The 25,911-nt window shown below is 42.8% G+C and overlaps 1 long non-coding RNA gene across 23 annotated transcripts in view; it reads left to right on the forward strand.

The window, feature by feature from the left end:
- LOC109144308 overlaps positions 1-25,911 on the forward strand; it is a 136,668-nt gene that overhangs the window by 92,014 nt on the left and 18,743 nt on the right. For 15 of the 23 annotated variants that reach the window (XR_005603461.1, XR_002044981.2, XR_005603455.1 and 12 more), the window contains 4 exons: positions 5,085-5,128; positions 7,711-10,677; positions 13,392-15,003; positions 25,187-25,378. This is a non-coding gene — a long non-coding RNA (uncharacterized LOC109144308). Of the gene's footprint in view, positions 1-5,084; positions 5,129-7,710; positions 10,678-13,378; positions 15,004-25,186; positions 25,379-25,911 lie in introns of all 23 variants that reach the window. The other 8 variants (XR_005603453.1, XR_005603451.1, XR_005603460.1 and 5 more) reach the window with 8 other exon arrangements.

Below are 25,911 nucleotides of genomic sequence, written 5' to 3' on the forward strand. Positions count from 1 at the left end.
TTCTAGATCTGAGCTTTAACAGCAAGACTAAACATTCTTGGTATATTTATATGTGCTAATAAATGCAAACTCCTTGCCAAAACCATATCCCCCACAATATGCAGAGAGCATCAGAAGTGAAAAGTAAATTAAATCTGTGACTGTTTCCTAGTTCTGTACTAGAGGTTGCACAAATTTAAAGCAAGTGTGGGTTATAGCCAAATTTTGTTGCATGGGTTTCATTTACAGTCACATTGCTGTTGTCAGCTAGCCAGTAACCTTTATTCTAGCCATCAAACATCATCATCATTAAAAGTTCAAGACATAGAAGAAATAATTAATATAATAATATTTTTAAATTGTCTTCTGCTTTTCTGTAGGGTTTACCTTACATTTTTCTGCTCTAAAATTTGTTTTCGTCATTCATTTGAATGGTGACAGCTAAAACTTTGAAAATGAAAGTTGAGGTTCATAACAATCATCTAATGGCTGAGGCCAAGGTGGTAATGAAAGCATCAGTCATCTTGAGACCTGTGATGTATTCACAGGAATTAACAAAATCACTTGAGCTGGCAGTGAAGGAGAGGTTGTCTTGTCATCAGGTCGCTCTGCCTGTATGTGATTTTATTTTAAGACTGTTGCTGCATTCTCAGGGTCTTTAAAGACTTTATATAGATTTTCTTTGAAAATGTGCTCTTTGTAATATATAGGCATGGTTGTTTGCAAGCAGACACAGTTTGCAAGCAGGCCCAGTCCAGCTCTAGCTTGGTGTTATTAAAACATGAGCAGTCTTTTCTTGGAGCTGGTTCTCACCTGGCCAAAGGATTGCCTCCTAACTGTCCTGTGCTGCACCCTGTGACATCTGTGTCCCACTGCCCAGCCCATACATGCAGGCAGGATTCAGTCCTCAGTGCAGCAGATTGCTCCTCGCTCTGGTGATGGCAAAAATTAGATTCCCTTGACTTCAGCTGTAGTTGTAAAACTTGCCAGACACTGAAGACTTCCATACTTTTCTGTATATGAGCACCACAGAGTTTGATGGAGTTTGCCTGCTCCAAGGAGCTGTGCCAGTGTTTTTAGGAAGGTTTTTAAAAAAGAAAGTATATTCCAATTGTTGCCCTTAACTGAGATAATATTGCAGAAATCTGTGTAGCTGATTGGCCTGACCAAGCAAACAGCTTTTTGGAAGTCTCCCGATATGAAATATTCCAGCCCTCATATTGTTCTTCTACACAAAGTGCATGGAGAAAATAAGCAATAAAATACCAGATGGATTTCCTTTGAAATGTGATTACTATCCAGGTGCAGTCCCCACCTTTCATAGGCAAAGATTTCCATCATTTTAATAGTATTCTTTTAAGTTATAGTATCAGCATCTCCTGACCTGAGCTATCGGCCAGCGCACTGCACACATGGTACTGGGGAAAAAGAAAGGCTTCACCTCTCAGTTCTCTTTTATCACTGGCTTTTTGTCCTGAGAAGGGGAATTGAAATCCCCATTGGTGCCCACCTGGGCAGTGACTTTCTGGGGGGGAGCTGTACTGAAATTCATTTGGTCTTCACAGAAAGCCAAGCAAGAACATTTTCCCCCCTCCTCTTTTCCTTGCAAAGAAGCAGACCAATAAAATAATAACAATAATAAAAAAAGGCATAACCAGTCTCCCCTCCCATTCTGACACGTTGAGTGACAAAATTCAGATCAAGTCTGTAAGGCAAAGTGAGAATGCAGTGAAAACAGGGGCTTTATTTTAAGGGCAGAGCTGTGAACTTTTTAACTCTCTCAGTGCTGCCGGATGTGCCTCTTCACACCATACACAGCTGCTGAAGGCTTCCAGGGACTGTGGGTGGTGGGTGAGGAAAGGGGAAGAGGTAGTTCAGCTATGCACAATATTTCCCATAAGAAATAAAGCAATAGAGTCTCACCTCACTGCCTGTTTTTCCACATGTATTGAGACGGGAATGTATTTATATAACCCTATTAAAAGGGACCACTCAGTAGCGAACTTGGTCTTTAAATAGCTACTGTTCTGCATATTCCCGTCTCCAAACTCCTCAATTTCAACTCACACCCACTTACATTCTTTTGACATATTCCTCAGGTTTGGGTTTTTTTAGTGACTTTGGGGTCAAATCCAAAACTTATTGAAAGCAGTGGAAAGACATTCGGTGAATTCAGTGGAATTTGGATAATACTCTTAGAGCTCAGATACCATGGTGATAAATGCAATAAATTACGTAGACAAAAGTGGCCCATTTTGGGCTAGCTCTGCTTCTACAGAAACAAATTAAACTGTTGCTGTTGACTGCCAGAGGAATTGGTTCTGCCCCTTCCTTGGTGGCATTTAAGCAGCTCTCAAAACAGTTTGCAAACAAGGGGAATATCTTTATCTCCCATTTACAGGATGGAATAAACTAAGACACAGAGCCACGACTAAACCTGGAAGTCAGGCAGTGCAAAAGAGCTGGAATTAGACCCAGATACCAGTCCCTGGACCACCCAGTGGAAAAAGAGTCTATTAGCTGCTAGCAGGCTCACAGACTCTCCTGGTGCTCCCATATCCCAGCGGTGCCAACAGGAGTGGAGAGGGCAACCAATGTCGTCCCGTAAATCGCTGGGTGTTAATGAACTGCACAGCCCTGCAGCAGCCGTTTGTTTTTACCACCAAGATACATTATTTCATCCTTCCCCCCACCTCAGTGTCCATATTTTCCCTTTGACTCCTGTTATTTTGGTTCCATTTAGCAAGTACATTCTTGGTTTTTTTCCCCTGTGTCCCTCCAGCCACCTTAGTTTGCCTTTTTTTTTCCTTCTTTCCCTTAAAATCTTTTTTTTTTTTCTCATTCGGTGCACTAAGTGGATTTATGACCCATTTAGGCAGCTTACAGTGGCATTGCTTTTACAGTTCAGAGGCAGAAGGGCCATAAAAAGATTTACAGTTACAGCAAGAATCTGTTGCATATAAGTTCAAGATCCAAATTAGACAAAGGGAGCGGGGCTGTGTGAGTGGCCAGTAAAAGAAGCCTGGAAACAAAAACAAATGAAACTGCTGTTAGAGGAGGAGATTGGGGTGGGAGCAGAGAAGGAGGAGGAAAAGTTGCCTGTTAACTTCACGTTACTATTGCAACAGCTCTGTTAATTCTGTTATATAAAGCCCTTTTTCCTCCTTTTTTCCTCTCTCGATGTTGTTGTTGGACAGATTTCCTTTGCAAACACAAATCTCAAACTGGAGAGCAGCAGCTTCACACAGTAGTTGAGATTCCAAGGCAGATATTCCCAGGATGTTGGCAGCTGTTTTTGCTGCTGCTGGGACTCCAGGATACAAACACCAGAGAATAAGCCAAGTGGCTGAAGGAATAGGACTGTGGTCAGAGTGGAGGCCTTCAGGTTGCATTGCATGAGGATAGTCAGGCATTTAGTAGAAGCTGGAGACAGGGAAATAGATTTGATCCTCTCCCACACTAGATTTTTCTTGCTGATTTCAAAAGTAACAGAAGACCAGGCTTGACCAGATCCATAACAAGCTGAGGTAAAAGGGAGATTTTTGACACTGAAGGAACAGGTGTGGGCTGTGCTGATACAGCTACAGGGCTTGGCACTGGTTGGAATGCTGCTGGAGCCAGCCCAGGTAGACTGTGCTTACCCACAGAGATCCCCTCCACTGGAGTTCTTGACATTGTTTGGTTCCTTGGACCTTGTTTTTTGGTGTCTTGCCTATTCTTTACTCACTGTGGGCTCGTAGGTCTCCAGTAAAATTAGTGCTAGTGGTGGTGGGGAGTTCACTGGGATCCTGTGGATGAAAAAATTCTCCTTAAAGATAGACCTTTAATCCACGTTCTTTGCTCCCACACATTCTCACATGGATGTTAATACTCAAGTTTCTGGATTTCTATGAGGAGAAAAGAAATCATAATGCTTTCCCTAAACCCTTCTAGATCTAGGTCTTCCTCCTTCAGAAGAAAAGTCTCCTAATAGGAAGAATGGCAATATTTTAGAGGGTTTGGCTGGTGTTTTCCTTTCTAGAGGAAGAGGCAGTAAGAGAAAAGTTTCAGCCTAAACCAGAAACAACATATCACTCAGACCCCTATTAAAATCCAACATCTAATTGGCAATTGCCAGCTGGACATCTCTTCCCCCTTTTCCCCTGCCCAGCCCAGTGTCAATCCATAAGTGCAGCTGGACCTCTCAGGGCTGCACCCGTGCAGTGCCTGCTGCTGGTTTTGTTTCCTGCACGTTCCCTGTGCTGGGCACAGCATCCCTGTAGCTCTGCTGTGCCGCCAGCTGGCTCCCTGCCCAGCTGGTGTTCCGTGTGCCCCATCAGCCCCAACTGGCCAGGCACTCGGGGCACTGATGGATTTCCATGGCTCGCTCTGGAGATTTTCAGCAGGACACTGAACTGTTCCCAGTTCTGCTGTGTCAGGGCTGTTCCTGTCTCCTCCTTTTTCAATCTCGCTCGCACTCGCTCTCGCTTCTGTCTCATTGCCTTTTTTCTTCTTCAGTGAGAAGGGCCTTGAACTTCTGGCAGAGACTTGACATATGAGAGGAAGCACTGAAAATGAGGAAAGACTGTATTTTATGAGTGATGGTTAAAATGTGTTCTGGAAGTACAATTTTTTTTAAGTTGAGTGTAGTCGGGTGGACAATGCAGCAATTTCCATGAAAAATTCTTCGACTAGTAAAAGGTTTCATTTTTCTGGGGAAAAAAAAGATTTAAAATTAATATAGTCTTTTTACAGACTTACCATTTCTGTATTTCTTGTTGATTTTTCCTATTCCCTCTTTTTATTCTTTTCATTCTTCTTTTATATTTATACAAGACATTTAACCCCCAGTTATAAAGTTTGAAGAAAAACTCAAACAACCAGTAAACTAGTAACTTTCCAACTTTAGTATGATTCTATAAATTTTAAAACCAAATCAGTATTTGCAGTTTGAACCAAGCTGGCAAAAAACCATGAAAACCATTACGGATCCATTTTGAAAAAGCCTACTCTTCTTTCTAGAAATGGGTATATATTGATAGGAGAAGGTGGGTAGAGCAACCTTCTTTTTTTAATAAGAACATAGGAATTTGAAAGCTACATTTTAATGGCCATCAATGTCACAGGTCAAAACATCCAACACTGGCTGGGTCTGAGATCATCAGAAAAGGTAAATCAATTTTTCCCGTTGAAATTGTTTTGACTCCTTCCCGTTCTGTTGTACCTTCTATTCATCACCTGTTTCAGAACAGACAAAGGGTCATACAAGGGACTCGGTCACCCTCCCCACACCCTCCTATGCCCCTGATGGATCCCCTGTGGCTCTCCTGGGGAGCAGGAGGTGCTGCCGTTCCCTACAGCCCCTGCACACACAGTCCCAGGGCAAATCCCACATCCCCAACACAGCCCAAGTGAGCTGAGTATCAGAAATTACTTTTACTTACCCAAGGAGGGGCCCCCACATCCCCTCTGAGTTGTTTTGCACTCTGAGAGTGCAATGTGCTCCGTAAACAAATAACCTGTGTTTTTTTAACTGGGTCGTTATGAGCTGAGTCCTACCTCAGGCACGGGACGTGGGGAGGAAGTGGTGGGACCGGGAGCAGGAGGGGAGGCAGCGGCAGCCTCAGACCCAGAGGACTGTGAGGAAGCAAAATATGGAGAGCTGCCAGAACAAATGCTGAGCCTTTTGGGAAACCGTTCCGAGGTCTCGTGAAAAAGCCAGAGAACAAAGGGGTGAAGGAAGGCACTAATGATGCCAGACCTCCAGGAGAGCCCTTGGCCATGGGCAGGTAGCTCCAATCCGTGTGACCAGGTAGCACATTCCCATCCTGCTCTGTTATCACAACTTTGATGAGGTTGTCTGTGGGCACTGAGGCCAGAGCCTCTGGACTTCTGTAGTCCAGGAGCATGAAGCATTACAAAAATGAATGAAAAAAAAAAAAAAGGGAAAAAAGACTTGAAAATAGCAGCAACTCTGTAAGTCTCTGTATGTGGTCTACCTTTTGAGGCTGGAATGAGTATCCTCAAAGGCACTTGTGTGGCTGACAGTCTGTGAGGCCTTGTCAGAGCAGAATGTTGTGTTAGAGAGAGCAACATCTGGGGATATTCCTGGATGTGTTTCCTCCCAGGCTGATCTCCTTGAGTTTATGGCCCTCTGGCTTGTTAATTAAATTTTATTTTGGGAGTTTAAATCATCGTGAAGACTCATTGTGAGAAAAAAATGTCCACCTCATCTTCTGCTTACTGAGAACTGATTCAAAAAAAGCTCATCTTTTCAAGCCTTGATTTTTCTAGAATTTTAATGTAATAAGTCCCCTTTGTATTCCACAAGTGCCTACATTCAATGTGGGTCTGAAACCTGAAGTTCCAAAGCCTGCAGGCGGCACCCAAGAGCACGGAATATGACTTCTCCAAGCTTTCTGTGTTCCTTGGCCAGATCCTGATCTCTGTCCCCTTACAAAGCTTTGCTGGGTGGCAGAGACAAAGATCTGATCCTGCATTTCAGTAAAATGAGGCTTCACTGATTTACTGAAGAAACCCAGCTGAAGAAAAATAATACCTGCCACAGTTCCTTTCTTCCCAGGGCTGATGGCTTGATTTTGTTGTTCAGTGGTCCATGGAAGGCTTTTTGGGTGCTGGCTTTTGGAGCTGGTATGGTAATAGGGAGTGCCCATAACAAGCTGGGGAGCTGCAGAGCCTCACCCCGTGTACAGGAGCAGAAATGACTCACAAACACACCAAAGCAAAATGGGCAGCTACAGGCATACAAGAGCGGTACAGTAAATAGGATATCCTGCCAAAACGCCATCTAAGTGGCCATTAATGGACATCTGAGTTTTGCTAAATAATTAATGTGTCTGTTGTGTTTTTTTCCTTATAGATCTTTCAAAGAATTTAGTTTCTGTTCCTTTGCATTTAGTTTCTGTTCCCTGAGTTGTTGCTTGTGAGCCTGTCTTCTCAAGCATTTATAGACATGGTCTGTAAGGCAGATTTCTAATAGCAGTTCCTGTCTGTTATGGTCGAAAAGCATTTAGCCCCAGGTGTGTAAGGAGGCAGATAGCTCTCTTTGTTCTCCTGGTGTAGTTTGGAAACTGAGATGTAACCAGCTGAAGTGGGCTTGCCAAAGGCAAGCTATAGGTCTCTATAATAGGCAAGAACAAGTCTTGTCCTTTGACTAACACAAAGGAAAACATTAATGGAGCTCTAAAATCTACTAAAATGAGCTGTCTGAATCCTGGGCCTCCAGGGGTTCTAAATAATACTCTTTTGTCCATCTCTACCCATAAAAAAATATCTATTCTATTGTTGTCTGGCCTGAAAATATCAGTGTGTTGCACTGGCTTTGCAATCTCACTTTGCTGACTCCCACAATGCAGAAATATCACAGAACCACAGAAAAGTTTGGGCTGGAAGGGACCTTAAAAACCATCTCATTCCACTCCCCTGGGGCAGGGACACCTTCCACTAGACCAGGTTGCTCCTAGCCCCATCCAGACTGGCCTTGGACACTTCCAGGGATGGGGCAGCCACAGCTTCTCTGGGAAACCTGTGTCAGGGCCTCCCCACCCTCGCAGGGATGAATTTCTTCCTAATAGCTAACCTAAACCTACTCTCTTTTGGTTTAAAAATTATTCCCTTTTGTTCTGTCTCTACAAATACCATATACACTACAATATCATATGAATAACTGGGGGGAGAAATACTGGTAAGAACTAGTCCCCTCTGAATATAAGTTTTTATTTCCTTTTTCAGGTTTTCCTTTGTGTCTTTGTGGTTGGGCTGGCTCCTCTAGATGGCTGGAATAGGCTTTGTTTCTTGTTTATCACAACACCTGAATATCTGGAGAGTTTTGCCACCTTCATCCCAAATGCTGGCTGTTGGTTTGAGGAGGATGTCAACTGTTACGCAGCAACTCATCCTTTTCATCACCAACTATTTTCCCTGAGTACCAATTGACACTTTGGCTTCAGCTTGTAGTTCCTGAAGGGACATAAACCAATGTAATCATAGCATCAGTGGCTGGTTCAAACACAGCCCAATGCTGGGGCAATCAGCTGGGCTGACGTTTTGGGTTGGTCCTTGCTGAAGATGGGGAGTGTTCAGCAACATCCACTGCAGATGTGGGTGTGGATCCAGGGAGTTTGGAGGCCATTGTTGAGTATTGGCCGCACCAACCCTAAAAGGTGGACATGACACTGAGTGTTCTTCTCTGCTCTTAAAAATAGCAGGTAAGTCACAAATGAAGGCGTGAGCTTAGCTCCAAATGATGGTCAATTCCCTGAAACAACCCAAACCTTTCACCATATCCGCTTAGGACAAGGTGTTCTTCCTCTTCTGAAGCACAAAGGAAGGAAATGTATCTTCAGGAAATGTTTATTTTACCCATGGATTGTCTGAAGCAAGGTTTGACAATACCCGGAAAAAAAAAGTCCCCATAAAGTTAATATAAAAATAGGTGGGGTTATTGACAAAATGCATGATTTTTATGAGCTAGAGAGAAGAAAATGTGCTGTACTGCTCTGTGCCAGCTGCTAAAGTGCAACCCGGCGACTGTGGTGCAGCTGATGTGTGACCTGTGGACCCTCCCGACTGCAGGCCAGGTGAGTCAGGGGACAGGTCCCTGTCCTTGTCCTCCCAGCCATTTGCACACCTTAACACAGCCACTCAAAAAGAGAACCAGTGAGATACTTAACAATAATAAATATTTACACATTGGAAGGAGAGCTGCTTCTTAGCGCCTAACCCTGAGGGGTAATTTAACCCTCCAAATCTATAGGAAGCCTCTTTCTTTCTTCAGACCCCAGGAGATGTGTTAGGCACATTTCTTCTGAGCACAGGCTCAACTGCCCCTCCTTTTTATTCCACTTTTCTTCTTCCCAGCCATGGAGAGCTGTAATGGAAATCTTGAAGGCAGCTGGTCTCTGGAAAAGAACCCTATGAGATTTAATGCCTTGACTTAGAATGAAGGAGTTAAAAAGAAAATAAAAGAAATATTTAATTTAGTTCCTACAACAGAGATCTGCCCAGTGTCCTCCTCCCAGCCTTCCACAGAGACATCCCCTTGGTGGCTGCCTCATCCCAGGCTGGAATATCCTGAAATCCGCCACAGACCTGTGACCTCCTGCTCCTCCAGGCTGGCTCCAGTGAGCCACGCCGGGGCTGAGCTGCCTGAAATAGGCATGGAGAGAGGCTTCCACAGAAACCTCTAAATGGGTTTTAATGTCTCCCCGCCGTAGGATTCCCGGAATTAATTTGTGTCTGGCTTTTGAAATCAGGGATGTTGTGTTGAAGAAGATGGATGCTCCTAAGAAGTATTGGAAAGAATGAAGGGCTGACAGGGGTGGTTTATGAAGTGAGCCTGGCCATGGATGCAGAGTAGTAAATGTGGTTGGTTGATTGAGATCAGATTTTTTTTTTGCCAGTGGCAACGCCCATGTAGTTTATTTATTTATTTTCCCCTTTCACTCCAAGGCACCTAACAACAACACTGTATTTTATAAATCCCTGTGATTATAAATCTAGAAGGATGTCATTCTCTATTTCCTCAGAGGCCAGGAGTCTCTACCCACAGGAGACGGATGGGAGAAGCAGCCAGCAAACCTTCTATATTATTGCAGAGAATTGCAGGAACTGGTTTTGGTTTACACCGCATGGGGAATGCGGAGTCTGCACAGAGCATCTCCATTTACTGCTTCCTCTGCGAGCAGCCAAGGCAGGATTGCTGACACTCCTTCCACACAGTTCCCGGGCAGGGAATGATGCCCTGCAAAAGATGCAAAGCCGCGGATTTGCATCAATTCTTTCTGTTATCCTGCTTTGAGGATACAGCCTAAAAAACTTTAGAAGTGCTTCATACAACTGTGCAAAACTGGTGTGAAAGTCCAGGCTAGTTCAGCTGCTTTCTCCACTTCCACTCTGTGCCTTGTCCCAGCAGAATGGCTCCAAGAACTGCATGAAAAAAGCATCCCCTTGCTTTGTCTTGCAGGCAGCAGTGGCAGATGAGACTTAGAGTTCCACAAGGTGTGGGTAGCAAGTAGAGATTGTTACTGCAGGATGCGTCAGGTTGTGCTGCAATGTTAGGAAGTGTTTTTTTCCACAGTTTAGAAGATGATTTTTAAAAGTAGGGGATTTAGTTTACATTTTTTCATGAGCTACAAGGTCAGTTGTGGAGAAGGAGCTGGATTTAGCTTCAGAGTCATCTCTCAGCTTTGAAGAAAGAAAAAACAACAACAGGAATGTTTGATTTTGGTGTTTTGCTTCATCTTCTTGCTGCCTTGGCCATGCGGCTGCTTGTGGTGTTGTGGGGGCAGCCCCACAAGGTCTCTGGTCCTTCCCTCCTCTTCCTATCATTCACCTCCTCCCCAGCCCTACCGGAGTCAAATATAAACTTTCTTAAAATGAACACAAGATTCATTCCACTTGACCAAGCCTGACTTCCCAGAAAACAAACAGAGAGGCCAGAGCCAGCCAGCCCCCTCTCCTGGAGCTGCCAGCCTCCAGAGAGCTGCCGGGTGACCCAGAGGAGTTCTGGGCTTTTTGTAGTGAAGAGGGTGGGAAGGAGAGGGAGTCCACCTAAAGGATTTCTGGGGTCTGCTGTAAAATCACAATGTTGCCAGGTGTCTTAATTGTCACAGTTCTGATTTTTTTCCTGTTTCAGTCCCAGTTGGATAACTGGACACAACTGTTCCCCTGCCCCGGAAATGGACCCAAAGGAATCAGGTCAGTAGGATCTATTAGTGCTGTTGATAGAAGAGGGTTCTTCAAAACCCAGCACTTAAACTAAACCAAACAGGGCAAAAGCCAATTGCCTTTTTTGACCCTTTTTACTGTTATCTTTTGTTTTCAAGGGGCAATCGTTTAAACTACAAAGGGGAGATTTAGATTGTTTGTTAGGAAACCATTCTTCCCTGTGAGGGTGGTGAGGCCCTGGCACAGGTTGCCCAGAGCAGCTGTGGCTGCCCCATCCCTGGAAGTGTCCAAGGCCAGTCTGGATGGGGCTTGGAGCAAGCTGATCTACAGGGTGACATCCTTGCCCATGGCATGGGGTTGGAACTAGATAATCTTTAAGATCCCTTCCAACCCAAACCATTCCGTGATTATTTTTATAAAAATGAAAAAAACAACAAAACAAAAACAAAACGAAACCCCATCCTCATAGAAAATGTGTATATTCATTAAAAGAATGACTAAAAAATAAAGAATATGCTGAGCAGTTTTCCAACCCAGTTTTGCCTCCAGAGTGGATTGACTTGGTTTCTGCTATGCAGAGGTCACTCAGTACTGCACTGACCGGGGTGTGCCAGTGCTGGGCCCGTGCTGTGCCCTCTGCCAACGACAATGGACAAATGAGTGGACACTGCAAAGGCTTCAGCTGCTGCTCTCCAGGGCAGCTCTCCCAGACTCCAGACTTCCCCTGGCCTCTGTGCCAGGTCTCATCTGCAGGGACACTCTCTCTGGCAGATTACTCGAGGCAGTGAAGCTCTGTGGTGCAGCTGCCCTAAAACCACAGGACTGTGACCTTTTGGACTTGATGTCTGTGCTTTTCTTCTTAGACTCCCAACCCTGCAGGTGTTATCCCTGCAATTCCCTGGGAGCAGCTGTGTGCAGGTGATTCTCTCTGAAATAGCATGGGAAAGAAACAAGCATAGACAAAATAATAAATACACCTGTATAGGCCTCCCTTTCCTTGCAGGCAGGAGATGTTTTGGGACCTAGGTCAGAGTTATCTGATATGTCCCGGATCCCCTGTCCCAGCACTCGTCACCTTCTCTAGCTGACGATGTTTATCTGCCTTTCTTTTCCCAGGACAGGTATCTTTGATCTCATCTGGTCTCACTGTTAAACACCCTCTCTTGCAATGAAAGCATGAGCTTCTGATCCTCTCTAATCCCAAAACATCCTGTGTGATTGAGTCTCTTGACTTTCTTCATCCTACAAGCAATACCTAAAGTTATTTAAAAAAAAAAAACAAAAAACAAAAAACGAACAAAACAAAAGACCAAACAAACCCCCCCCAAAAAAAAAAAACCAACGAAAGGAAACTACATAAGAGAGTCTTTACACTACAGCAATCCTGCTCTTTATGGAAAAAAAAATATCTTGAACTAAGCCAGCTGCAGCATTCCCTCCTGAGAGCTGAGTGCAGAAGGCAGCTCAAACACCTTCCTCTGTGGGTCTTCTCTGCCTATGCTGATATTTGCAGGCAGCTTTAATGAAGACAAATATAGTTAATGAGGACTGGACAACACTTCTGCAAATTACTTGCGTGCTGCTAAGGATAGCATTCCAAGTTTAAAAATAAAAATCAAGGGAAAAGGTTTATTTTCATGTTAGATTTCAATTTGCTGCTATTTTCTTTTTGTCTTTACTATCTGCTGTTTTTCTCTATAAGCATTATCTATTCAAGACAGAAGAGATTAAAGCTAATTGTCAGGCCCCTCTGTTTTTCCTTCTTACTGTTTTATCTCCTAAGCAACTTTATTTGGTACAAGACAAATAATCTGAATTCCTGAAGTCAGAAACATGGAGTGGGAGTCCGGGAAACTGGCTGCTGATCTAATGGAGTTTTTGCAAGTGTGGTTATGGTCAGAAACTCTAAATATGGCACCGTGTTACTGTACACACGGTGACTGCACCCTGTGCGTCAGGGGCTGAGTCACAGCGCTGTAGTTTACTGACAAAAACATGTTTTACTACTCCTGGTAGTGAGGAGTTGATAGAGCTGGGAGTGAAAGTGTTGAGCTCGTTGCATGGTCACCAGCTGAATCACAGAATCATGGAAAGCTTTGGGTTGGAAGGGATCTTAAAGACCCTCTCTTTCCATGGCAGGGACACCTTCCACTATCCCAGGGTGCTTAGAATGGGTTGGGTGCCTGACCAGGTTTTGCTGGTGGTGAGGGGGGGTGAAGCAGCAGAAGGGACAGGATTTGGCAAGTGGATGTTGGGATGTTGGTTGGCTTGTCTGGCATGAAGAAGCCTTGGAGGAGAGATCCCTTCCTGGTGATGCCTTAGGTTTTAGCGTTTATATTTTTCATATCCTGTACTGCCTAGTGTGTAGCTCTGAAACTTCATACAGACTGTTAGCTACTGTTCTCTCATGCTGGTTAGATATACATATCTATATCTATTTGTTACATAACAAACCCGCTCTGGGCCTGAACTCAAGGACACCTTGTTGTCCCAGGCCCTGAAATAGGTAAACTGAGCCTCTGGACAGGGGGAACAAATTTGGGGTAATTATATCATTGTCTGAAATTATAATTGGAGAATTACGCTTGGTATGCAAATGGACCAAACTTATAAAAGTGTGAAAATCCTGTGACCTGGGGTCCATCTTGGGTGTAGCCTCTTGACTGCCCAAGGTGTACCTTTGAAGGCCCTTCAAATAAATACCTGCTTTTATTCTCTTAACCTTGTGTAGCCTCTGTTTTCAGGTAGCCACTTCAAGGCATCACTGGCACCCCATGGCGAGGCTGCATGAGGGGAGCACAGTCAGGAGAGCTGTGATGCCCATGGCCATGATTCTCCTGCTGTGAAAGTTCTGGAAGAGTTTTCTTTCCAGCACACTGCAGAACAGAAGTGTCTTTCCAAGCCTTCATGGAACAGAGCTGTCAGCCTGTGGCTCCCTCTCCTTCCGCTGCAGGCTCTCTCCACCAGCAAATGGACCAGCAACAGTTTGATTTTTTTCAGCTTTTGAACTGAAGTGGCTTGATCTGAATGTTAACTACAGAATCTACTTTAATATAATATTTTTCCTCTTAACAGAGCCCCTTTCTTAAAATTTTTTCAATAATAAGTGTCCACCAAGGAGGAGCTCAGCTGGCATTCCCATACTGTCCACATTCATCCTAACCTTTAGTATTTACTGACTCATGCAGTATGCATCTGAAGAAGTTATTAATGGAAAATATTAAAGGAATTTAGTTTAATATTTGGTAAATAGGAGGTGTCTTTTCTTTGTGCTTGGATTTCTATGTTTGTGTTATTTTTATTAATATATTTCATGGGCTGCTTAATAATAGTAGCAATTAAGATAATAACAATAAATACTAATAATACTGAGCTCTTCTGCTTTTCATCTAAGGAGGTCAAGACTCAAGGGTGTACCTCTGGGGCTGGTATAATGTAGATCTGATCTCCTCCTGTTATTTCTTTCTGTGGAAAGTTAGGAATATCATGTGAAGATCAGATCACCTCTATTTTGGCCTCTGGAATGTCTCTTAGGCATTATAAATGCCAGTAAGAAACATAAAATTGCAAAGAAAACAAGCAGCAGGACATTGAAAAATATAACCACAAATACTGACCTATTTGGGATTTTTTTTCTGATTTAGCAGAATTCTATTAATACTGTAATTAAAGCTATTTTGTAGCCTGGGGGCTTGGGCACCTGGCTCTTATTAGAGCTGGATCCATAGCATGTGGTGAAAAAGGTCAAGAGGACAAGAGAGGAGATGGCCCAAAGGAGAACACAAGAGGGCACAGTGGCACCTGTGGTGCACTTATTGTTCTCTGGCTTTTTGAATTGTTGAGGGCAGGGTGAATTCAGAGCTCTGTTTACATGACATAAATAATTACGGTAACAGAGTTCATTAGTGGGAACAGTAAAAATTTAATTTTGTCAACTTGGAGTGGATTATTTACTAGAATTTTTTTTTTTTTTTGTGTGGCTCAAAGATAGATGTGGTGACTGTGTCATATAAGGTCAATATGGCAATAAGCCCCGCTGCAAGTTTGACAGAATTAATGTGGGCAGTCAGTAAGAATGTACTGATTGTATTAAATGAGGTACAAAATGCACATTCCAGGCAGGTGTTTCTGCACTTTCCTCATCAATTCCACTCTTCTTGTACTGTATTGTGCTGATGGAAACGAATTCTGTGATTTCAGAAACAAAGGACGCTGATGCTGCTTTTCATTTTCTGCCCAAGGAGAATAAATGTTGGTGCAAACCTTTTTTCATGTGGCTGCCCAGAAATGACCCAAGTGAAGCCAAGAAGCTGAACATTAAGCAACCTCCCCCTGGTGATGCTGCTGAAATGAGAGGTCAGTGGTGAAAACTTTCTTCTGGAAGAGTTAATGGTGTAAATAGATATTTGTGAGGAAATTATACAGAAATAAGCAGGACCCTATCTCAGATGTGAGGTTGAAGTTCAGAGATCACAGTTGTCCTTAGATGTCTCAGTGGGCAAAGAGCGTCCCCGTGCCATGATCACCTGCCTGGGTGGGTTTTTTTGAGGGGAGAGCTGGAGGAATAAGTCCAGCAAAGAGTTGCAAACAGTCTTTTTTGGATTTTTTCAGTGTTTCTGACGCTCACAGGAGGTTACAGGCTGGGCCTTTACTATGGGAATTGTGGTTGAACCCTCTGAAGGCTGTAATCCATGACATGGCATTATTTCACAATGAACATCCACCCCTTTTTTTTTTTTAAAGAATCCCTTGTCCTGAGGTCTCCCATATACATTATTTGTAAGCACAACTTCTCCTCCCATCCAAAGCAGCCTCTGGGGGTTTCTCTCCCTCCCAGAAGTCAATCAATCCAGCGCTGTACGCGGAGCCACGGAAGGAAGATGCGATACTACAGTGCACACAACAAAGTACAGAAACTAGATCATTAACATCTTCATATCCTGCCCTGACATCTCACAAATTATTTTAGACTTCATAGCCAATGTAAACAGGTTTGTTTTCAACTCCCCTAATTGCCTGCTAATTGAGAGCAGATGCAGGCCTTAACTTTCAGCAGATAAAGAGCAGCCTCTTCTCTGGGGCTTCGCATCTATCACGAGGTCTCTGACGTGTGCTCTGAGCTTCTCTGGTTAGTGATGCCGAGGCAGAGGGGGATTGGAATGGCTCCTCTTGCCTGAACCTCAGTGAGACAGAAGGGAAGACAGAGCTATGGGACTCATCAGTAACATCATCATCATTATTGTTTCATTTCGTACTCCAGTGCACTTTCTGCAATGGCACAGGTCTCCTTCTGCGGGGGAGCTCTCCGAATTATAGATGGGCTTCTCGTTATGATAGAAATCACTGGGTTTATGAAAAATGCATTGCTGTCATGTTCCATTATCTACTTCCTCCCATGCTGCAATCCTGTAGCTTGCAAGTCATTAGATTCTTTTTCAGCGTTCCTTTGAAATAATCCTTTCAAAAAACACTATTCATTGGGTATGACCCCGGAGAGATACTGTCTGGTACTAAAGCTCTCTTTTAGTTCTGCGAGGGAGACCTGTAACAACAAGATAAGTGCATGTATATTCCAAGTAATGTCTGGAGTTTGCTGCCTCCCATTAAATGCAATAGGAGCTTACAGTTCAAATGGTAGAATTTTGCTTTGTAAATGTAGGAGAAAATGGAGTTCAGATATAGAGGTAAATTTGCATTTGGTAGTGATTTAATGTTCCATGGTCTGTTTTAGCTCCAACTTAAATAGTACATTAAAACCATCAATAAAAAAGAAAAAAGAAAAGAAAAAAAAAACAACAAATGAAAAAACGTGCTAACTGCTGGGTTCAGAAGGAGTGGATGTGATTTTATTCTTGCTGTCAATGTGGCAGTGAGCTGCCTTTTACTTTCTCCTCTTCATTTAGCAAGTCAGCAGTAGCAGTTAAATGATAGCCCTCCGGTCTTTCTTCAGGACTGTTTCTGCAAATGAAAGCAGGAGCTTCAAATCCTTGTGTTTTTCATGTCACTTACAAGGTGTTTTGTGAATTTTAACATTTTTGCATCTATCTGTGAAACAGTGGAGAGGATGCCAGGATTTCTGAGTAAGAAGTGCCCTTTGTGAAGGGAGGCTGCATGGCTTTGTACCACTGGGTTCAGGAGGTCATAAAGGGACGTTGAAGAGAAAAAAACCTGCCAAAAATGAAAACGTTTGGTGGCTTGTGAATGATAAATGGATTGGAAAAAAGAAAAAGGGGAAGAGTTAACATCTAACCAGTGACTTTCAGAAATACCTAAAGCACCTGGTGTCTGGATTATGAAAAATTATTCAGTCCCAGAACCACAAACTCCAGGTTTTCACTCTGATTTCTTCACGAAGCACTTTTTTCTCTCCCAGGGCTGGCTCCAGGCCTCCCTGTGAACACACAGTCACCCCTGCTCACATTATCCCTCTCTGGAAAATTGCCACAAACCTTGCAGAATCCAGTCCTGATCTAGCAGCGATGTGAGGGGTTTAATAGGAGGGCAGGGGGCTTGCAGTCAGTAGCACAAGGCATAACAGACTAGAGCAGTGGTCCATTAAATCAGCATGCTGGGGCCCAGGCATTTACAGTCACACAGTCAGATGTTTCCAGTAATTATTTCCCCACAGCATTTTTATTAGGTGCTCCATAAATAATATTCACTGCCATGCTCTTCTCACGGTCTTTTATAAAAAAAAAAAATAAGGTAGGAGAGAAAAGAAGGGGAATTCACTATACTTTCAGCTGGATTTTGAGGTATTTCTGTCTTTGAGCCCTACTGAAGCAGATATGAACTTGGAAAATATGGGCAAATTAGTTCCTTACTGACCAAACATTGTGGCCTAGAACAATCATTGGAGCAGCTTAATGTATGAATCATAGAACCATCATAGAATCACAGAATAGTTTGGGTTGGAAGAGACTTTAAAACTCATCTTGTTCCATCCTTGCCATGGGCAGGGACACCTTCCACTATCCCAGGTTGCTCCAAGTCCCATCCAGCCTGGCCTTGGATACTTTAAGGGATGGGGCATCCACAGGTTCTCTGGGTAACCTGTGCCAGGGCCTCACCACCCTCCCAGGGAAGAATTTTTTCCTTATATCTAATCTAAACCTACTCCCTTTCAGTCTGAAGCCATTCCCCCTTGTCCTGTCTGTGAATACCTTTGTAAAAAGTCCCACTGGCATGTTTCTATTTCAGATTTAGATTTGTCTTCTTGTCATGGATCCCATGCAGGCCTGGGATTGACAAGCAAGCCAGTGCTGGGGTTGGAGTGGGATCTTTTCTATGTACTGTTTGTTTGTTGTTCACTTTTTTTGGTAGTATGTACATAGTTCAAATCCAGGGTCATTACACCAACTAAAGGCACTGTCCTCTCCTCTGTGGAAGAGCTGCCCAAAGCTCAACACTGTCACTGTGTGTTTCATCTGCTCTGGACAGGCAGCCCCTATTGCCAAGCACCAGCTTTTCAATGTAGGCTACTGTGCAAAGGCTTTTTCCAGGAAATATCACTGCCTTGTCTCAGTTATAGCATTAATGTTAAGCAATACAGCTTCTTTCCTGGCACCAGCACTCGTGTTTTGCAAAGGGTTTTTACTCAGGTATTTAATTTTCAGCATCAATTTTCTATCCAAAGTAAGATTCCTCAAACGAACTCAAGGATCTGGAGACTTATTTTTGTACTTACTGGACTGCAATATTGCAACTAACCCCAAGCAGAATTCAGAGGAGCAACAGTAAAAGGAAGTGGACTAAATATTCATGGTTCAGGTTTTCTACAAGGGTCACAAACTCTTCCATCTGTGTGTGCAAAGCCTCTGAGCAGCCCAAGGTGGGTATTTATATAGATCAACCCACAAGTGCAATACTTCTGTCTAAGCTGAAAAGCTGAGTCAGAGGAGGTTTAGGTTGGGGATCAGGAAAGAAATTGTTACAGAGGGTGAACATTGGAACAGGCTCCCCAGGGCAGTTGCTCAGCACCAAGCCTGTCTGAGTTCAAGAAGTGTTTGGACAACACTCTCAGGCACAGGGTGGGAATTTTGGGGTGTCCTGCGCAGGGCCAGGAGTTGGACTTGATGATTGTGATGCGTCCCTTCCAACTATGTTATCATTCTATGCTATGTGTGGAAATGTGCACAGGGAGCACAGAAATTGTTAATAGCTGGGCAGAAAATAGACCCTCAGATAAAGAGGGTGGGTTTGCTGTCAGTGACTGCTCAGGTTGGGTGGCCTCATTCCATGGGTGTCTCCATGAGGGTTCAGTGCCTTGTGGCTGTCCCAAAGGAATGGGGTATTTACATGCAGGTCATTGTCAGCAGACTGGAGGGATCTTAGCAGCCCTGGCTGATGCCTGAGATGTGTGGTAAAGACATTGGACCCAAGGCTCAGGTCAGACCTAACAGAACTCTTAGACCTTGTCTAACAGCGCCAGGTGAGGGAGCTTCCTACAGCCCTGTCACAGCTGGAAGATGCTCTGCTCTTGGCCATGGCTGTAGCAGTGTCAGGGACATCCTGGCAGGAGTAAGAGGCGAGTCCTCAGCTGCTCAGAAAATCTCACCTCCAGATCATTTCCCAGTTCCTTTTGTTCTCTGTTTCATTTCTGGACTGGGGAAGTTGCAGCCTTAAATTCAGTAAGAACCCACTCAATATAAATGTATGTATCTGTTTTCCTATGTGCTATAAGAAGACTCAGTTTGGTGAACCCAGGCCATTGGCATTTCATAATTTCCTCTTGCTCCAGCAGGTGAGGAATTAACCCATTGTTATTCCTCTCTAAAGGAACAGAGAAAAAGATATCCTCTGCAAAGACCATGATTTAAAAAAAAAAAAAAACCAAAAAAAACCATCTATTGGGTTTTTAAAGAAATATTTTATTGGAACCATAAGGTTTCTTTTTTTGAGAGAGAAAATTTGAAATCCGGAGTTTATTTTTCCTTCAGTGTCTCTCCTAAGAACCAACAGGAATTGAGATTTTTTTTTTTTTTCTCTCTTGTGTTTGTGCCTACTTATTAAACACACATGTGGCCTGGATTCCTTGCGTAGGTGCAAAGAGGTTTGGAAAAAAAAAAAAGGAAAGGAAAAAAAGGTGTAACCCAGTCCATTGACCTGTCTCTTTGCCCTTAGGACTCTTTCGAACAGCTGTGAGAAAAAGAAAAGGGGGGGAGAGGTAAAAAAAAGAGGCAGTTTAACAAGCCAAATCCAGATGTTCATTTCATACACACACCCTGAACAGCTTTTGCATGGTTTATTTCGTTTTCTGAAACCATTTTTCACCAGCCTGTTTTCTCAGCTGGGAAACTTCTGGTGTAGTGTTTTCAAAAAAATATTGCATTTGGCATTACAAGAAAACAGAGCCTTTAAGATATTAAAAGGACAATATCCTTGTTTGACTTGGCCCAGGGAAGCAGGGCTATAGGAATTTTAGATTTTTGTACCACCCAAAGAATAGGTAAAAGAAATTTTCCACTCTTAAACTCAGTTTACATGGGAATTTGAGAGTTGATTTAGCTTGATTTTTTTTTTTCCTTTTAAAGACTTCTCTGTGGATTCTGTGTTGGTGTAGATGGACTTTGTTAATGGGAAGGAATAAGCAAAGTGATAGCAATTTGTTTGCTTCTAGATCATGGTGTACCATGGTTCAAAACTCAGACTGATGCTGAATGAACTCTACTTTTGTTCTGCGTTATTCACACCCGTGTCCACGTAAGGTAGACAGACAAATCTGAAATTATTTTTCACTGGCACAATTGCTTTTAATTTAACATTTATATCAACTGTGTGGACAGCACTGATTGCAGGGAGGATGGTGACAGAACAGGGTCTACACTGAGTTCAGTGGTACCCAAAGGCTGGGGGGTGATGAGCAAAATTAGGGAAGATCAAGTGCAAACCAGACCTGTACTGCTCTCACTCAGGCAATCAGAGGATATATTGCTCTGCAGAACACTCAGTGTAAAACCCCAGCTCCACTGAAGCCAGTGGATGATTTGCAGTTTGCTACCCTTCACAACTTAGGTGAAAAAACCTTCTTTTTTTAACCTATGTGATCCTACAAGTGCCATTCACTATTACTTACTGTTTTAGAGAGAGACTTGATCTGAATTCCTCCCTGTAAAGAAAGGTCTCTATCTTTACAACAGTTTTGCACAATGCTTTGGTGATCCTTTTGTTCACCTGTTCTAAAGAATAAAAAATTGAAGATATTCTTATCAGAAATGTCACCATTCTGTACAGACCTCAGACCCCACCAGCTATGACCTAAAGCAGATGATAAGAATTGTTAGTGAGAATTTGAAGACATAAACTGTGGTTAAATTAAATAGACAATGAAAAAGAAGGTATTGAACAATCCTGATTTATGAAACTGCAACATTATTTAAATGAGTAAATAGAAATGCTTAAAGCATTAAAATGTCCCACACCATGTTTTCCTTTTACTTTGCTCCTACTAAATAAGGACAAATCATCAGGTGTCTCTTGCAGGCAGAGCAGGGCAGGGTTTGGGGGGTGTGTGCCTATCTGTGTGCACACAGGTGTGTGCATCCTTCAGCCTTTCAGCCCTGGTAGTGGAAATATCGGCATTTTGGTGTCAGAACACCACCAAGTGGGCTACAAATACTTGGTCCTTGAACTAATATTCTTTTCAGACAGAATTAAAAAAAAAAAATCAGCAGAAATTTATCTAAGGTTTAAAGTGTGTTAGGCAGCTCATTTGTCCAGTACAGAACTAGACTGGGAATCTGCTGAGCAGTCCTAGTAAGTTCTGTTGAACTTTTGGGGGTCTTTTTAAAGCCACTGACTTGGTACACAGATTGAATAATCCTGGAGAAAACATGTATTGTCTGTCTGTTTCAGGAGACTGGAAATTTGTGATGTGAAACAGGGCCCTGATGTGTTTTTCCCTGCTCCTCTTTATCTGGAGTATCCCTGCTCCTCTTTATCTGGAGTACAAAAACATGCGTGTGTGTTTCTGTATTTATGTGCATGCATATTTACATGTACGTTAAGACACAGCTATAAAAAAGCCATTTACTTGATTAAAAAGGACAGTCTGTTTGTGTGAATATCAAGCCTAGAACCCAGGCACGTTCATATCCAGCTTTGGGTAATTAGACCTCTTAATACCTAATATCAGAGATAGATAAATCCAGGAACTTCTGCACAGATATTGTCAAGACCGTGTTTGGAATTATTCTGTCAGCCAGTGCATTTACAATGAACTTAGGAAATGTCATTTTAGAGGTATCAGGCTATAAATTTGTACAAATACCACTGTATATGTCTCTTCTGGAAGGATGGCACCATGGAAGTGGTGTCAAGGTTGCATCCTGTGCTTGCACAGCATGTGGAGCCTTAGCCTGTGGATGGGGCAGTTTATGTACTGCTCCGAGACAAGTCCATAAAGATGATTCAGGAACTGAGAAGAAAATGAGGAGGTAATGCTGCTGCATGAGGAAATTTGGGATAACACAGCCTGGGTCCTTCCAGTCATGAAAAGGGATAAGACTAATTCTAAGTGTCAGGGCTCTTATCGCTTTCTATCTTTCAGCAAACCAATGACCCAGGCCACATGGCCTCCCAAAAATGCCTTCTTTGTCTTGACAAAATATCATCCTGTAAACATTTCCAATCACAGCACTGAAATGGTTGCATTTATTATAACAGCCTGCCACAGACTTTGGTTCAGTAGTCTTTCTAGAGAGGGGCTAATACCTGCTCTGGGAACACCATTAGCCATGGTGACGGGTCCCAGCAGTAGTGTCTGGGTTCTCATTTGGTACCCCACAACACAGGACAAGCTCAGTGTTACTCCCTGCACTCCATGTGCCATCTCCCTTGAGTTTCTCTATAGCTTTAACCCAGCTTTGCCTAATGTTTTGCTAAATATTTCCTTTTAAAATGATCCAGGGAAAATCAGGAAATTCCTCTTTGTCTCTCCCTAAGAAATTCATTTTGATACCCCTAATTGTCACTGCAGGAAAGTTGCATGTCACCCTTAGTTGTCTTCTCTATAGACTCCTACTGTTATGGCTCTGCCAGTGAGAGGAAATGCTCTGTGTTTCAAGGGAATTTTTTGCTAATATTGTTGCACTGTTTTCTGGTGACCTCTTTGTCATAGATGGTGATGATGATGATGCTCACAGAGAATTAAAAACCCTGCCATGAAGGCACAAAGGGCAGGTGGTGCATTCTCTATTTCCAGAAAAGCTTTTCTGGTTTGTAGGAGTGAAAAGAAAAAGTTTTCATTTAGAGGAGGACATTAGGGTTGAGGTAGGAGATGGGGATTTCAGAAGGTGATTGTCTGTATCAATGCAAAAATTATAATTGGTACTCTCAGAATCATGGACTAGTTCACATTGAAACTGGCATTTGTAGATCATCTTGCCCCTGCTTAAAAGAGGGCCAACTTCAAAGGTAGCTAAGGTTTCTCAGGGCCATGTTCTGTCAAGTTATAAAAATCTGCCAGGTTAGGTGTTTTACCATCTTTTTATGCAACCTATTCCAGAACTTAACTGTCCTCCTTTCAATTTATTTTTTAATGAAGTAGGAATTTGTCTTGTTGCAACTTGTGATCGGTGCCTTTTATCCTTTCACTGTATCTGAGAAAAGTTGGACTCAATCTCCTGTGTAGCCGTCTATCAGTAGTAGAACACACCAGTTAAAGTCCCTTTTTTAACTTAGGTTTTTCAGGCTGAAAATATTCACCTCCCTCATCTCTTCCTCATGTGTTTTGCTATCTTGATAGTCTACTGCTGGACTCAATTTAATTTGTTGATGTTGTTCTTGCACTGTAAGCAGGGAAAACCATCCAAAAGTGGAACTGGGCCTCAGTTGTGGCTAATATTTCGTATTAATTGTCTACTCTGTTGACATCAGATGCTCAAGCCTTGGCCATAACAGTAATATAATGGCTCTCGTTCAAATGTTGAGGTAGCAGGGCATACCTGCTAGGCCTGCTTGGAAGAGCCTCTCTCATAACACACTGTGCCCAGGTCATCCTGTCCCATTCCTTTGGCTCTCTGTGATAGCACTACACTTAATTGCCTTTTTTCTCATTGCTGAACTGACTGGTTTGTCCTGGACATGATGAGTTTGTTTTCTTCTTTCACAAAGTGCATGCACTCCTATGGGCTTTTACGAAGGAATCAGAAACATCCAGGAAAAAAGCAGAAGGAGCAGAAAGCCCTCAGTTTCTTCTTCTATGAATAATTTAGTGCCAAGTTAACTGAAATGTTTGAAAAAGAGATTTTTGGTGCACAGCTTCATTAAACCCTCTATCCCCAAATGGATTCTCTATCAGTGTCAGCATCCAACACTTCATCTTGTCCCAATCATGGCAAAGGCCTTGTGGAAATAAAATGCAGAGGAAGGGAGAGGCAAAGCAGATTATTGTTGCCATTAGGCACATCTGTGTGTGTGCACATGTGCTCTACAAACTCACAGTGAGGGCAAAACCAGGATCTGTATGAAAAGAAGGAACGAAGCCCCAAAGCATATAATCCTTCCAAAACCTGTGCTCCTTTGCAGGGTGGGCCACGCTGTTAAAGGGTGCTGTGCCACTCTCCAACCCCCCTGCTCTGGAGCACGAGTTTTAGGCAGAGGATTCTGTTCTCTTCCACTGAGCTTTTACCAGCACAGTGAGTGGGACCCCCTTCTCTTGGCAGAGGTTTCTGTCAGCGATCTGTCTTCTGCAGCTATTTCCGTGGGAAGGCCCTCCATCTGGTGCTTGGCAGGGAAGGGAACTTTCCTCTCAAATATTTTCTCTCTCTCTCTCTCTCACCCCGTTTAAGGTATACCCTTTGGAAATCTTCAACGTCCAAGATTTATTTTTGCACAGGGTACATACTTTGTTTTACGTGGTCTGGCTTTCTTTTCTTCTCACAAAACGCCACCCCTGTGCCCTGCTTATCCTGGCAGAGGGAGAAGAATGCTGTTTGCTTTAACATTACCTTGGGTCTCAGTGTGCAACAGGTCAAAAGATGTGACAAGTACACATACTAATCCCTTTCCCTTTCAGTAAATAGAATAACACAGATGGGAAAGTTTACATTGGGATCTGACACTCGCTCTGAGCTGAAGTTAAAAAGGAGATGGGGTTGGACATTACATTTCAGATCAGAGCAGTTACTGCACAAACTCACCTTCCCACTCAGCATCAAGTTGCTCCTGTTATCCTAAACCCTGTTTGCTCTTCTAAGAATGTCTCCCTTCCCCTTCTACTCTCCTTTCGAGAGTAGTATGTAGACTTGGCTAAGTCTTGGAAAGCTTTTGTAGAATAAAATATTCCCCAAGAATCAGTGATGTTCAAGTGAAAAAATGTCAACATTTTCCACTGAAACACCACCATCGGTGACTTTTTAAACATTTGGCATTTCTGAGCATTGAAATATCACATTAGAAAATCATCCCCACCAGATACCAACGAGATATCTTCTTAGAAATATTAAACTGATTTCAATAAAATTCCCTATTACCAGTTTTGTCATATCTAATCTGACTGTTAATATTTAATTTGATTCTGTTTTCTGTTTCTTTGTAGCCTCTGACATTGTGTGACGTAGCCCAATTTTTAATTTGCTTGCCTGGAGATTTGCCACTCTACATTATTCCTGCAGGGGACACACAGAAGAATAAAACCTAGGATTATGCCTCACATTCAGAGGGGAAAAGCTGCAGCGATGACTCAAAGGGCTTGTCCACATCACACCAAATATCCCTTTCTTGCCATCAGGTATGTACCATTTCACAGTGTCTTTCATGAGAACCTTCTGCCAGCTCCCCATGATCCCTCAAGATCAAGATTCTGATTGGGAACTCCTTAAAATTAAGTTTTGAGGATATCTCTGTAATGAGAAGAACATCTAGGATCTGTTCTTAAATACATATGGGCCTCAGAGGATAAACATGAAGAAATTGTATTTCCTACAATTTTTTTTCTAAAAATCTCAATTCTATAAGCAAAGTTATATATTAATTATTGAAAATAAGATTAGATATGCAATTAAAAACACTTTTTTAACTGAAAAAGACATATGTATGTACTGAGCTCACTAGAAATGAAAATACTCTATTTGATTTAGAAACTGCATCTATATGGTTTACCACAAATATATTCTTCATGAGAAACACACAGTGACCTGCTTTCTGATTAGAGAACTAACATTTGGGTTTGAGAATCACTGCCTGTTTCATCTGGTTTCTTTGAAAATGTGCGGTTTCAGAACTGCTTTTTCACACTGCTTTGTACACTTCTCCATGAGTTTC

Source organism: Corvus cornix, chromosome 20, assembly GCF_000738735.6.
Source record: "Corvus cornix cornix isolate S_Up_H32 chromosome 20, ASM73873v5, whole genome shotgun sequence".
NCBI lineage: Eukaryota > Metazoa > Chordata > Aves > Passeriformes > Corvidae > Corvus > Corvus cornix.